Genomic DNA, 14,877 nt, shown 5'->3' with positions numbered 1-14,877 from the left:
GACCACAACGAAGTCACCGCGAGGGGCAGCACTGGCTACCCTCGCGTGCGACACTCCGCGCAAAAGTCGCCTAAGGGTGCAGCCGGACTAGCACTACAAGTGCGCAAAACCGAAGTCTTCCTCAAAAGACTATCCGTGCAAAAGTCGCCTAAGGGTGCAGCCGGAATAGCACTACAAGTGCGCAAAACCGAAGTCTTCCTCAAAAGACTATCCATGCAAAAGTCGCCTAAGGGTGCAGCCGGACTAGCACAACAAGTGCGCAAAACCGAAGTCTTCCCCAAAAGACTATCCGTGCAAAAGTCGCCCAAGGGTGCAGCCAGACTAGCACAACAAGTGCGCAAAATCGAAGTCCTCTTCAAAAGACTATCCGTGCAAAAGTCACCTAAGGGTGCAGCCGGACCCTCCGTGCAAAAACCGACTACGGGTGCAGCCGGACCGACACAATAAACGCGCTAGATCAAGTGCACAAGTCCCCTACGGGCACGACCGGATCAGCGAAGGCACACAGCCTCATCATACAAATTATAGTTACATACATACAGCGAGGGCATCACACCTTACATTGGTTCAACCTTTGGGATGATACCCATCTCCCTGTAGTTAAATAGCATTATCCTCATCTCCTCACCCTCAAAAAGATTTCGCAACTCCCCCTCACCTACACTCGCCCCAACCGGCGAGGACAACAATTCCCGCTTGCCAGCCCCGTCCACACGAAGACGACCACCCTCCACCTCACTCACTCTACGCTTCGCCACCGCCCTTCGCCGCCTACGCCCAGCACTCGAACTAGGAAGAACTTCAGCATCCATCACACGCGGAGAAGCCTCCGCCGCAACCACATCCAAGGCCACAAAATAATCCAAGTCCTCATCCGAAGACTCCTCCGTCCACACAACCGAACTCCCAGAATCATCAGACTCAAAAAACTTAGACAAGGAATCATCCGAATCATTTTCAGCAACCACGGTCGAAGCCGCCACAAAATTAGCATTGTCAGTAGCGGTTGCGTGCGCTGGCCCAAAACCCTGAACCTGCGCAGCAACCGAGGTTCAGTAACACGTAGACAAAATTTACAAACTCCCCTGCACCTATTTAACTACTTAGCCACCTGCGAAGGCACGGCCGCGGCCATGGGGCCTTCGACTGCCGGCTTCGCCACCACCTTCGGGGCACCTTCGACTGTCGGCGCAGGGGCCGACAAAGGGTCTTCGCCGGCCATAGCAGGCACGGGCGCGGCCGAGGGGCCTTAACCGGCATCCGAGGGCGGCACCGGTTTGACCTCAGCAGCCTCGGGCGGCGCGCCGACCAGACCTCCGAGGTCCTCGACGTCCTCGGCACGCTCCATATGCAGCAACAGCACATTCACTCAGCAAAAACTACACATACCCACACCCACACGCAACAAACCACAGAAAAATAATAACCTTCACCTGCTCTCTCGCCCGATCGGATCGCTCCCTGACAGCCTCCCGACCATGCGCCCCTCATATCCTATCAAAAAGTGCCCCCGCCGACTGCTTCACTACAGGGTCTTCGACCTTGAAGATCTCGCGTTCAAAGCTCTCGTCTGATCAGTCGAAGACCTCGTAGTGTCTGCAGCCCTCGCGAGACAGCGCATTCATGGCCCCCTCGCAGGTGACGAGGGAGGCAAAGGACATGAAACCCTCCACGATGGTCGGGAGTACCAGCAACTCCTCCTGCAACCATTCGAGGAAGCGAAGGCCCGCCTCTCGATCGGGCACCTCGAAGTCAGCAGTCCGCGCACCCAGCTCGCGGTACGAGTCCACGAGCTGTGCGAGCGTCCGCTCAACCTCCGAGCGAGTAGAGGCCTCGGCCTTGTCCACGCGGCCGTGCAGAGCGTTGAACCTCCCCTCCCACTCCTCTGCACGTTGGCTGGCGAGACTTCCCTCCGCCCGCGCCACTTTGGCCTCCGCCTGCGCCTCGGTGATGGCCTGGTTCGCCTCCCTCCTTTCCTCCACCAGCTGGCGTCGGAGGTCCGTCTTCTCGGCCTCCAAGGCGGCCACCTTCTCCGCCAGCCTGCGGTTTTTGCTCTCCGCAGCTGACTTCTCCTGGACGGCATCCGCGTGCTGCGCCCGAAGAGACTTCGGCAGCCACATCTGCAGTAAGGGCACTCGACGCCACGCGGTCGGCGAAGTCGACCGCCTGACAGAAACACATGAGACCACAATCCCCATGGAAACAGCAAACACCGAAGTCCAGCTCAACTTACTTCACTTAGCTGTTGCGACAGCTGCTGCGGCGCCTCCCTCAGCCGGCGGGACATGGAGCCCGCCACGTCCTTGACGGGAGCGGCCGACGGAATCTCGCCGCTCGCGCAGAAAGCGCCATCCTTCACCCAACCACCGCAGTTGACGTCGTGGTTGCCACCGCAGGCGGGACAACAACCAATTGCCCCTCGCCCGACCCTGCAACGTATCACCAGTCAGAAGACCTCAAAAAAACCTACTTACCAACAAAATAGTCCTCCACGCTAATGTTCGTGCCGAAGTCGGCAACGCGTTTCCCCGGCGAAGGCAGCTCCCGCACCTTCGCAGCTTCGCCCAGGGTAGGCTTGGTTCCGCCAGCGACGACCGCCTTCGCGCTCTCCGACACCTTGCTGGATCCGAGCGCGATCGGTTTCGCAGCCGGCGTCGGCTGGCTACCGCCGGGGGCAGCAACCTTCGCGCTCCCCCGCGCTCTCTTTGCCTCATGCCTAGGATCGGGGAGCCTGATAACCGCCCGGCGCTTCTGCGCAGCATCTTGACGATCCTTGTTCATCACTGCCGACACAACAGCAGCAATATTCCGTCCGTAAGGGAAAAATCCTCAAGCCACGAGCTATACGAGACGTAGACATGTCTTCGCCCTCCACCCAGGGGATCGGAAGATTCTTTGGCCATCGACCCCCGGTAACCTCCAGCATTCGCGCCGAAGACTCCCGGAGCTCGGGCGAAGACATCCTTCCCCCGGGGGCCGCACATGTCCCCATCAACTCCACAGCAAAATTATCAGACACCCCCTTTCCCCCCACTATAGTACCTAATTTTCTCTTCTTAGTGGCCGGGGCAGCCTCCTGCGAAGGCCCTTCCTCGGTACCGCCCATCGGTTTCTTCTCGCGGCGGTCGGCGGCGTCTTCCCCAGGATAACCACCGTACGGCAAGCGGTTCAATTCGAAGACCCGATTCAACCTGTCATTGGACCCACGGATATCCCAGCTCCGCAGACCCTGTGTCTTCGGCACGTAGCGCCCCACGATCCTCGCCGCACCGTCTTCCGCTTCACGCACGAATGCGGCGGGATCTCGGCCATGCAAATCCAGCGCGAAGGCAGGACTTCGCACCAACATCCTGCCCCGGGAGGGCATCTCGCGAGGGCATACTTCGCCCAGCGCCCAGCCATGCGCCAAGGGCCATACCCCATACCCGACAAACTCCTCAACAAGGTCGCGCCCGCTACTCATGCGGACAGCGCACCGAAGGGCTCCTTCGTCTTCATCATCCTCCGCTACCTTAAACTGCGGGTACGCTACGTAATAATGCGAGCACATGACGGCCGTGGGGAGCCTTGGGTGATCTTCGACTGTGCCTTCGGAAACGTAAAACCAGAATTCCCACCAGTTGCCCCATTTATTGTGGGCGCAGGGAACCAACTCCACGACTTCCATCGAAGTCTTGCCGGTCTTCGGCGTAAATGTGCAAGATCCAAATTGTGCAATCTCATGTCCAATTTTCCTATTTTGCCAATGCAGACAATAATGTTTTGCGAAGACTTCCACAGAGGGCTGGCCGCCATACGAAGTCATCGCCCAGACATATTTTGCCAGGGCCACCACGGCATTCGGCGTCAACTGGTGGACCTGGACCTCGAATCTACGCAGGACCTCCGCCATGAATCGATGCGCAGGTAGACGAAGGCCAGCGGTGAAAATGGCCTCAAAGACGACCAACTCGCCTTCTAGCTCGGGGACCTCCTCCGCCCCCGGGACACGCCCCACTCCGCCACCAAAATATCCAAGCTGTTGCATGTCTTGCACGCGGACCGAGGACATCCGCGACACGCCAAATTCCACTGTGTCACCAGGATGCAACTCCTCCGTCGCCACGTTGCTCAGTGTGTCCTCGGACGATGCGCCGGCCGGCGGTGTATCGGCAGCAGAAGAGGAAGAGGACGACATGGCTACGTACCGTCGGCGGCGGTGGGCGGTCTGCTTCACGCGGGCCAGATCTCCGACGAGCAGGAGCAAGGAGGGCAGGCGAGCGATCAAACGGTTTCAAAAGGAGGCTAGGGTTTTGCGGCGCGCAGAAAGATTACCTAACCCGTGCCGCCCCACCCCCTTTTATTACACAGGACGCGACGCTTCGGGAAACCCGCAGTCCAACAGTGCCGCGTCCGTCAACGGTCATATCAAAAACCCCAGCGGAACCACTTCGAGCGAGGGCAGCGTCTCCACCATCTAGCGATGTCTTCGGCACCAGATGACTTAGTCGAACTGGTCCCTCGGAAGGCAAATGTTGGGGCGAAGGCGAAGACGCTACCCTTCGCTCCATGCCTTCGCCGATCTCACCGAACCAACGGAGGCAAAGCGACCGGCAGTTTCCACCCTTCGTCCAACACGCTGCAAGACGAAGGCCTACGACGAGGTCGCTCTGTCTCACGTCCTCGTCCAACACGAAGGCCCACGTGGAATTCGGCCCCTTGTAACAGGCCCCGCGCGGCTGAGCGCATTACGGGCCCGATTTGTAAAGGCTTTTCTGTAATGACAGTCTGTAACCCTGCTTTATGGGAATATTCCGGGGATGACCTAGGCGCCTGAGGGTACATGCATTCTTAATCCATGACGCTGGGTACTCAGGCACCTATAAATACCCCCGCACAGTGCCCTTGAGAGGCTAGATTAACAGAGCAATTGCCTTCTTGAGCTAAAACCTTGTTTGCATTACTTTCACTCCCCCGTTGGATCATTTTACTCGGGAGAGCAAGTTCCAACAGTGTGTATGTGTGTTTAGGGTGTCACTAGTGGCAGAGGAGTGCATAGGCCACAAGAGCGAGGGTGTTGTAACCCATAGCCATCCATGGTGTAGCGGCATTAAGCTAGGGTTCTAAGGGTGCTAGGCTTGCTCGAGCTTTGCCACCCGAATATAGAAAATGTTGGTCAAAAGAGGGCATATGTCTGGTGTTGGTGGTACCATTATGGAGGGGCCACGACGGCAATGTCACTTGTCCCGTTCTGGCATCAGCGAGGGAGCGTGCATGAATTAGTGAGGTGGAAGGCATCTGCGGGGGCAAAAAAGGGAGTTGAGGCACAAACATCTGTGATAATCATGGTGTTGGATCATTTCTAGCATCACAACGAGAAAAGTAGAGAGGGAAAAGTTGGAGATGATAGGTGGACCCTATGGAGTCCAGTTAACAATGGCTACGAGAGTGAGAAAGAGGCTGGAGGTGCTTGCCTTTGATGGTGGAGTAAACATGTATGGCAAATTTGGAGTTAGTGGACTTTGTTGGGATGCACTCGTGGGTCATTTGGATAGCTAGACTGGGCCACACGAATCAGTGTCGTACATCATCTTTCCCGGTTATTCCAGCCTTGTAAATGGATATATATATATATATAGGTACTACCTCCGTTCACAAATATATGACACCGCTAATTTTTTAAAAAAAAACTTTGACCACTCGTTTTATTCAAAATATTTATTCAAAAATGTAAAATTTTAAGTCAAGCACAAACTAACTTAAGTGATAAAACAAATAAAAAAATAAATGATAACTTATTATTTTTTTGAATAAGACGAGTGGCCAAAGTTTTTTTTTAAAAAAAGTCAACGGTGTTATATTTTTATTTATAAACGGAGGGAGTATATTTTTTCCTTATTGGACACTGCTCATTCATGGAATTGGATGCATGACACTATGATTTTTTTCCTTCGCTAGATACAAATACACTGCATTAAAATAAATGATTTTTAGTGCCCTACTACGACCACAGATTTCATGAATGAACATGCATGCCCACTAGCATACATTCTCTTTTGCTAATCGTCCTGGGAAAAACTAACGTTTACATATCTCAAGATCTAGCAAATCAGTCTATCGTAGAGATACGTATGGTGAACATGCATGCACTTGCACGGGTTTGTGTACATATGCAGTAGTTGAGCATCTAATACCTATACATGTCTATGTTCCTCCACATCACTGGTGTCCAGGCTTCTTGTTTTAATCAATGTAAATGTACGTGCAGGGGAGTAAGAACTGATCACACGTCTGTTCGATCGGTTGCACCAGCATCATGCCCAGGACTGGGCTTCAACTAACTGTGGAAGGAGAATTCGTGTCAGTTGATCGTTCGTTACTGGGTGAATCTTTATCTTTCAACAGAGGTAGGTGCTTAGACGACTAATCAGTTGTTCGGTTGGCTTCTTTTTGGTCTGGCTTCATCTTTTGACGTAAATGTTAGAGAGCGTGATAGGGTACGATGCAGCGCACGTCAACTACTCTTTGTAATCATTAATATAGACTTCAGCTTTCTCTTCAAATTAAAGGAGATGGAGGATTCTAAACTCTTTTTCATCCTTAAATAAACTGGTCAGCATGTTTCATAAACATAAAACATTAAATACAAGCCCTCTCGTCAACATCATCGTATGCACGAATTGTGTTATTAGTTCATCTGTTATGGTGGGGGTCCAGTACAGGCGCCGCAACAAGGCTGGTAGTCCTAATTAGGGGGTTGAACCGGCTTAGGCTAAGTGGGCTGTTAGCAAGGCCCTTTTAGCAGTAGAATAAAGAGGCTAAAGGCCTTTTAGGTTAATCTGTAATAGGAGGTTATTTATACCTTAATTGCAATAAAATGAGAACAGGCTGTGATCAACATATTGTTGATCAGCCGCCGCCCTGCCCTAATTTCTCCTCCCCTGCTGTCTTCTCCCAGGCCGTGAGAACCACGGCCTCCTCTCATCGCCAACCGCTCAAGGAGCGGCCACCTACCACACACAGCTACAACCTAAGGAGAAGAGGGCATACCAATCTGGTATCAGAGATGCCGGGCAACGACGACAACACTGCCAGCGAAGTCGCATCTGCTGCGGCGCCAAACACCACCAGCGCAGCCCTGGAGCAGAAGATGGACACCATGATGAAGGCCCTTGCAGATCTCGCCACCAAGGTGTCCAATCTGGCGCTGCATGTGACAGAAATCGATGGGCGCACAACTCCCATAGTGTCCGCCGCCGGCAACCATCCAGGGTTTCCTTACGGTCTCCCAGGTTATGACGGCATTCCAGAGACACAGGCACCATCGACCTCCACCAGGCCACCACCAGCTACAGCTCCACCATCATCCAACACATTACCAATCCACCAAATCCCCATGCCCCACTCGCCGTCACCTCTTCCATCCTTTCCACCATACATACCACAGCAGCCATTACAGCATATCCCAACCCATCCCACCCCGCAGTCTTTCGACGCAGGAGCTCCGCGACTCTACAAGATGGAGTTTCCAACATTTGATGGGAAGGAGGATCCCCTCGAATGGCTGAACCACTGCGAGCAGTATTTCAGAGGCCAACGCACGATTGAGGAGGACAAAGTGTGGCTCGCCTCCTATCACCTCAAGGGAGCAGCACATACCTGGTATTTCATGGTGGAACGGGACTGTGCAACGGTGACATGGCCTCAATTCAAAGAGCTCTGCAATGAGCGCTTTGGTCCGCCACTACGCACCAACCCATTAGGCGAACTGGCCCGTCTTCGTTTCCGGACAACTGTGGATGATTACCAAGAGCGCTTCTCGTCTCTGTTGTGCCACACCTCTCCGTTGGCACCTGACCAGCAAGTGCAGCTCTTCACGGCGGGATTGCCAGAGCAGATTAAAATCGATGTCGAGCTGATGAACCCACAGAATCTGCAGCAGGCTTCTCGACTAGCAAGGGCATATGAACGTCGCTCTCAGGTCATTGATAGTGGTCAACAGCCCCAGCAGACTGGCAGGGCCCCCAGACCATATGGTCGGCCACCAGTGCTCACACACATGACCGACAATGCTGCCAAGAATACACCCCAACAGCCACCAACACAATCACCAGTCCCGTTCAAGCGCCTCACCCCCGCCGAGATGGCGGAATGACGTAAACAAGGGCTATGTTACAATTGTGACGAGCCCTATGTACGAGGCCACCGCTGTCCCAGGCTATTCTATCTGGAGGTCACAGACTTTGCTGACGATGAGATCAAGGGTGACACAGATGATGACCAGGAAGAGCAGGACCCAGTGGTTTCCCTACATGCAATAACTGGGATTAGAAGGGAGGACACCATGCAGCTGCGGGTAGTCCTCAACGGTCAGGAGCTGCTGGCCCTACTTGACACGGGTTCAACACATAACTTCATCAACTGCAAGGCGGCACAGCAGTGTGGGGTTACTTTGGAACCCACACCAGGTCGCCATGTCAAGGTGGCAAATGGAGACCCAGTTTTCTGCCAGGGAGTAACTCGTCGCGCAGCCATTGACATCAACAAGGAGAAGTTCACCATTGAGGCGTATGCAATTCCCTTGGATACATTTGAGATCATTCTAGGGACAGCATTCCTGAGAACATTGGGACCAGTATTATGGGATCTCCAGGACCTTTGCATGGCCTTCTGGCATGAAGGTCGGCGCATACTGTGGAAGGGTTTGGGGTCCGTCCGAACAGACACCACTACACCAACCACATGTAGCATCAGCACTGAACCCAAGCACATGATGGATCACTTGCTGCAGTCCTTTGAGGATGTCTTTGAGGAACCACAGTCAGTACCGCCAGCCAGACATTGTGACCACAGGATCCACCTGAAACCAGGCACTGCACCAGTAGCTGTTCGTCCATATCGTTACCCCCAATTGCAAAAGGATGAATTAGAAGCTCAATGTGCGGATATGCTTCATCGTGGTATCATCCGACACAGTACATCTGCATTCTCAGCCCTGGTCCTCCTAGTGAAGAAGCCAGACAATACATGGCATTTTTGCATTGATTACAGAGCCCTCAATGAACACACTATCAAGGATAAATATCCTATACCAGTGGTTGACGAGTTGCTAGATGAACTCCATGGAGCTCGATTCTACACTAAGTTGGACCTCCGTTCAGGGTACCATCAGGTCCGTATGCACAAGGATGACATTGAGAAGACAGCCTTTCGTACACATCATGGTCATTTTGAATTTTTGGTCATGTCGTTTGGTCTTACCAATGCACCAGCGACGTTCCAGAGCTTGATGAATTCTGTACTGCAGCCCCTGTTGCGACGCTGCGTGTTGGTTTTCTTCGATGACATATTGATATACAGTCCGTCCTGGTCAGCCCACCTTCAACATGTCAGAGCAGTGATGACTTTACTTCGCACCAACAGTTTATTTGTCAAGAAATCTAAATGCAGCTTTGGAGCCACTTCTATTGTATACCTGGGACATGTCATCTCAGAATCAGGGGTCTCTATGGACAGTGACAAAGTCGAAGCAATCACCGCCTGGCCAACACCTAAATCAGCTCGTGGGCTGCGAGGATTTCTGGGAATTGCGGGCTATTACCGCAAATTTATTAAGGACTTTGGCACAATTGCAGCTCCCCTAACCAAACTCCTCAAAAAAGACAGTTTTGCATGGTCAGCAGAAGCAGCCACAACCTTTACAGCACTCAAGGAGGCACTGTCTACAGCACCGGTTTTGCACCTTCCGGAGTTCACCAAATCATTCATCGTGGATTGTGACGCATCCGGTTCAGGGTTTGGGGCAGTGCTACATCAAGACAATGGCCCAATTGCCTTCTTCAGTAGACCGTTCGCCACACGACACTTGAAGCTCGCTGCTTATGAACGCGAGCTCATCGGTCTGGTGCAGGCAGTACGTCATTGGAGGCCGTACTTATGGGGCCGTCGTTTTCTGGTTCGAACAGACCATTTTGCCCTCAAGTTCATGTTGGACCAGCGCCTCTCAACTGTTCCGCAACACCACTGGATTAGTAAACTGTTCGGGTTTGATTTTTCCGTTGAATATCGACCCGGACGTTTTAACACAGTGGCGGATGCTCTCTCCCGCAGGGATGCTGAAGCAATGGAGTCCCTAGCCATATCTGTACCATCGTTCCAGGTATATGATGAAATACGCACTGATGGCAGCAGCAGACCGGAATGGAAACAACTACATGAACAGATCCTCAATGGCACCCAATCGGCGCCATGGCACATCCAAGAGGGCCTAATACTACATGGGTCCAGGGTATTTGTACCACCTACATCACCCACAATAATTCATATTCTACAGCTAGCACATGGCGCAGGACATGGGGGGTTCCAAAAGACATTACACAGGCTTCGCGCAGACTTCTACATTCCAAATGATAGAACTCTGGTTCGTGACTTTGTCAATTCATGTACAGTCTGCCAGAAAAACAAAACCGAGGCCTTACACCCAGCAGGGTTGCTGCAACCCTTAGAAGTTCCCTCACAAGTTTGGGCAGACATAGCGATGGACTTTGTGGAAGGCCTCCCCAAGGTGCACGGCAAATCAGTCATACTAACTGTGGTGGATCGGTTCTCCAAATATGCCCATTTCATTGCCCTAGGACATCCTTATACTGCAGCCTCAGTGGCACGAGCCTTCTTTGACAACATAGTCCGTCTTCATGGATTTCCACTTTCCATTGTCAGCGATCGTGACCCAGTCTTTACAGGCAGCTTCTGGCGCGATCTTTTCAAGGTGGCTGGGGTCAAACTCCGCATGAGCACGGCTTTCCACCCCCAGACAGATGGACAGTCCGAGGTCGTCAATAAAACTATAGCCATGTACCTGCGATGCCTAACAGGAGATAGACCGCGGGCGTGGGTCGATTGGTTGCCATGGGCGGAATATTGCTACAACACTGCCTTTCACTCAGCTCTCCGCACTACACCATTCCAGTGGTCTATGGAAGGTCACCACCACCCTTACTGTCGTATACACAAGGAACAGCAGCCACAGATGCAGTCGATGATCTATTAAAAGACAGAGACATTTTTCTCTCGGATGTTCGAGAAAGATTACTGCAAGCACAGGCATATGCAAAACGGCACTATGATGAACACCATCGTGAGCTGGAATTCCAGGTGGGTGACTGGGTATGGCTGCGACTTCTACACAGCCAGGCACGAGCACTAGTTGGCAACAAGAAGAGCAAACTGGGTCCAAGATATGCAGGTCCGTTTCAGGTGCTGGAAAAGGTGGGCACGGTGGCTTATCGGCTGCAACTTCCAGATGACGCTCGCATCCATAATGTTTTCCATGTTGGCTTGCTCAAACCCTTCAAAGGTGATACGCCAAGTGCTCCTCCAGCCCTCCCAGAGATGCACCAGGGGAGGGTCCTGCCAACACCTGAGCGCGTGTTGCGCGCACGACTACGCCGCCAAGAATGGCACCTTCTTGTGCAGTGGTCCGGGTCTTCAGCATCAGAGGCAACTTGGGAACCACTGGCTCGGTTCAGAGAAAGCTACCCCAAATTTCAGCTCGAGGACAAGCTGTTTCTCGAGGAGCCGAGAGATGTTATGGTGGGTGTCCAGTACAGGCGCCGCAACAAGGCTGGTAGTCCTAATTAGGGGGCTGAACCGGCTTAGGCTAAGTGGGCTGTTAGCAAGGTCCTTTTAGCAGTAGAATAAAGAGGCTAAAGGCCTTTTAGGTTAATCTGTAATAGGAGGTTATTTATACCTTAATTGCAATAAAATGAGAACAGGCTGTGATCAACATATTGTTGATCAGCCGCCGCCCTGCCCTAATTTCTCCCCCTTGCTGTCTTCTCCCAGGCCGTGAGAACCACGGCCTCCTCTCATCGCCAACCGCTCAAGGAGCGGCCACCTACCACACACAGCTACAACCTAAGGAGAAGAGGGCATACCATCATCCAACAACACCATGTATCTCATCAAGCAAACAGCTAATAGAAACTAAACTAAAGCAAACAAAATCGTCACTGCCGCCATCTCGCTCTCTATCTACGCTGATGTCCACAAAAACGGAAGTCCCTGTTGCTGCTCACAGCGCTCGCGGCCTGCCTCGCACTTGACACGCGCCCACCGCCACGTTCTACTGGGGAGCTGGCGTCTCCGGCACGATGCACCACTGAACATGTGCAAAAATTAATGAAAAGGAAGCCCTGTTAACAGTTTCAGTACCGATTTTAACTGCGTCTGACTATATTTAGAATCGATTCGTGGATAAAACCACTACTAACGTCTGAGTCTTTAGTACCAGTTTAATACACCAACTGGTACCAATACATTCACTAACGGATGACACCACCAACTGGTACTAATGTTTTGATATTAGTATCAGTGGGACAACCAACCGGCAACCGATATTAAGGTCTGTTTGGTTTGATGCCTAAGTTGTCACACTTTGCCTAACTTTCCTGTCTAAGGTTAGGTATTCAATTCGAACGACTAACCTTAGGCAAAGTGTGGCACATTTAGGCACGAACCAAACAGCCCCTTAATCTTCCTGCTCTATAAACTCCCTCCCTCGAGCTGGTGCTAAGAACACACAACTCTCGATCTCTTATTCGAGCTTGCGTCATAAACTGAAAAGAGGGTTTAGAGTTTAGGGCGTCATAAGGACGAGTGTTAGTCCTTGATCGAGGGACTAGATAAACCAAGTGACTAGCCATGGTGACCGACACTTAGGACACGCACCAGCGCGAGGATGTGGTAGAGCAGATCGTGTCACTGGCACGGTTGTAGACCGGTGGGACACGTGTCTAGGACGTGGGCATGCACACATAGTGCACTACTCATGGGAATTTTGGTGGTTGAGCCTTAAAACCACCCAACGCTATGGATGACTAGTTTCATGAGTTTGGGCCTCAAAACTCGGCGGTGCGGTTCTGGCGGGAATTAGAGGTGGTACGTGGTGTCATCGTGAAGGGTGTGTCAAGACGAAGCAACTTTGTGAAGAGCATGTGGCCTTCAGATGCATTTTACAGGAGTGGATTCATTTTGCCCGACTAAGTGGATTGGCTCTATGTATCTAGGGGTAATTTAGACTAGTGAAATAACCCCTATATAAATAGGTGGGAGGATTGGTGTGTGCATCTATCTCTTTTGTAGGGTGAAAACGGGTCGGGTATACACGCCGGGTACCGAATATGGATAGTGTAAATACCCATTTTTCGGATATGGATTCATGTATTTTTATATTTGACGTGGAAATGAGTTATAAATAGTGCAGCTTCGGATTCGGGTCAGATACGGAGTAAGGACTACCCGGTAAATACCCGGATATTCGGGTCGGATACGGATACCCGGAATTAGGGTACCCATTTTTTCTTTTCCTACATAATAATATAGTTATAAAATCATAACTTTTACATATGAAATCGGATGAAGATAAAGTTTAAATGAAAATTGTAGAACTCAAAGATATCTATAACTTTGTAGTACATCACATTTTTGTTTAAACACATCTTTAGGCTTTTGAAATAATGTCCAAATTTATATCAAAATTAATATACTTTACCATTTTCATGTGGGGACTTAATGTTATCTCCATGTGGGAACTTAAGGCTATCTTTTTATAGACTATTTATTAGTATTGGTAACTTATTTACAATTTTCGGTCGACCCTACAATATTTTTATGCATTTAGTTGTATTTTGATGATTTTCTACAACAAGAAATTAATAATACACCAAATAGCCTCAAAAAATCATGAAATTTTATGGAGGCACAACATAAGTCCATATATTACCATAAAAAATGTTTGGATCGTAAGATCTATAAGATGCACACGTTTCTTCCATTTCACTTTATCTTCTTTGTATGAGTTACATGTGAAATTACTCTAAGTATCCATGTTTCAACATAATGAGTACTTTACTTTAGCATTTTCATGTGAGGACTTGAGTTACCTTCGTATAGAATGTTATTAGTTTTTGTAACTTATTTACAATTTTTTAGTGAAACAATAATATTTTTGTTGGGGTCTTCTTTTCGGCCGAAGGTCCTCAAGACATAAACACCTTCGGTAAAATGCCACAAGAGGTCCGCCCCACTTCCGCTGAAGGTTCTCAAGACAAAGACCTCGGAAAGAAGCAGCAACGCAGAACGACGAAGCTCAGTAGCTTCGGCTCAGATCAAGCAAAGAAGGAAAAGACTAGATAGACCATGTTAGTTTATGTTGCTTATAGACAAATGTTCAAGGTCATGGATGTAATTTTACCCGGGCTGCGGGCCGTGCCTATAAATAGATGAATAGTAACACCATACTGTTCACGCTAGATTGTAATCACTCTCTCGCATTCTCACCTTCATGCAAGCCGAAGCATTTGAGAACAAGTAACCAACATTGGCACCCACCTTCGGTGAACTCACTTCCACGACTGCGACAATGGCTTCGCAAGACAACCAAGTTGTGGTACCTTCGGCTACGAGGCTGGTGCTCCCAATTACAGGCAGTTCAAGTTCTAAACCAGCCAATAAGAAGCAGAAGAAAGAAGCACAGAGAAGGGTACAACATGTTGGAGTGCAAGGACCCTCCATCAAGTCCAAGTGGTCTCATATACCAATTACCTTCTCCCAGAAAGATCTTCAGCTCAAGGATTATCCCACAATGATGCAATGGTTATATCTTGTGTCATTAAGGGGTTTCTGATTCATAATGTCCTTGTAGACACATGCAGTGCAGCGGGTATCATCTTTGCAAAAGCTTTCAGGCAGACACAGGAACAGGATGATAAGATACATGATGCAACACACCCCCTCTGTGGCTTCGGAGGAAGGCAGATAGTGGCACTTGGCAAGATAACTATGCCAATTACCTTCGGCTATGTTCACAATACAAGAACAGAGCAAGTAGTCTTCGAA

This window comes from Zea mays, chromosome 1, assembly GCF_902167145.1.
Source record: "Zea mays cultivar B73 chromosome 1, Zm-B73-REFERENCE-NAM-5.0, whole genome shotgun sequence".
Classification (NCBI taxonomy): domain Eukaryota; kingdom Viridiplantae; phylum Streptophyta; class Magnoliopsida; order Poales; family Poaceae; genus Zea; species Zea mays.
The sequence above is the reverse complement of the archived record's forward strand: the minus strand, read 5'-3'. Positions refer to the sequence as shown.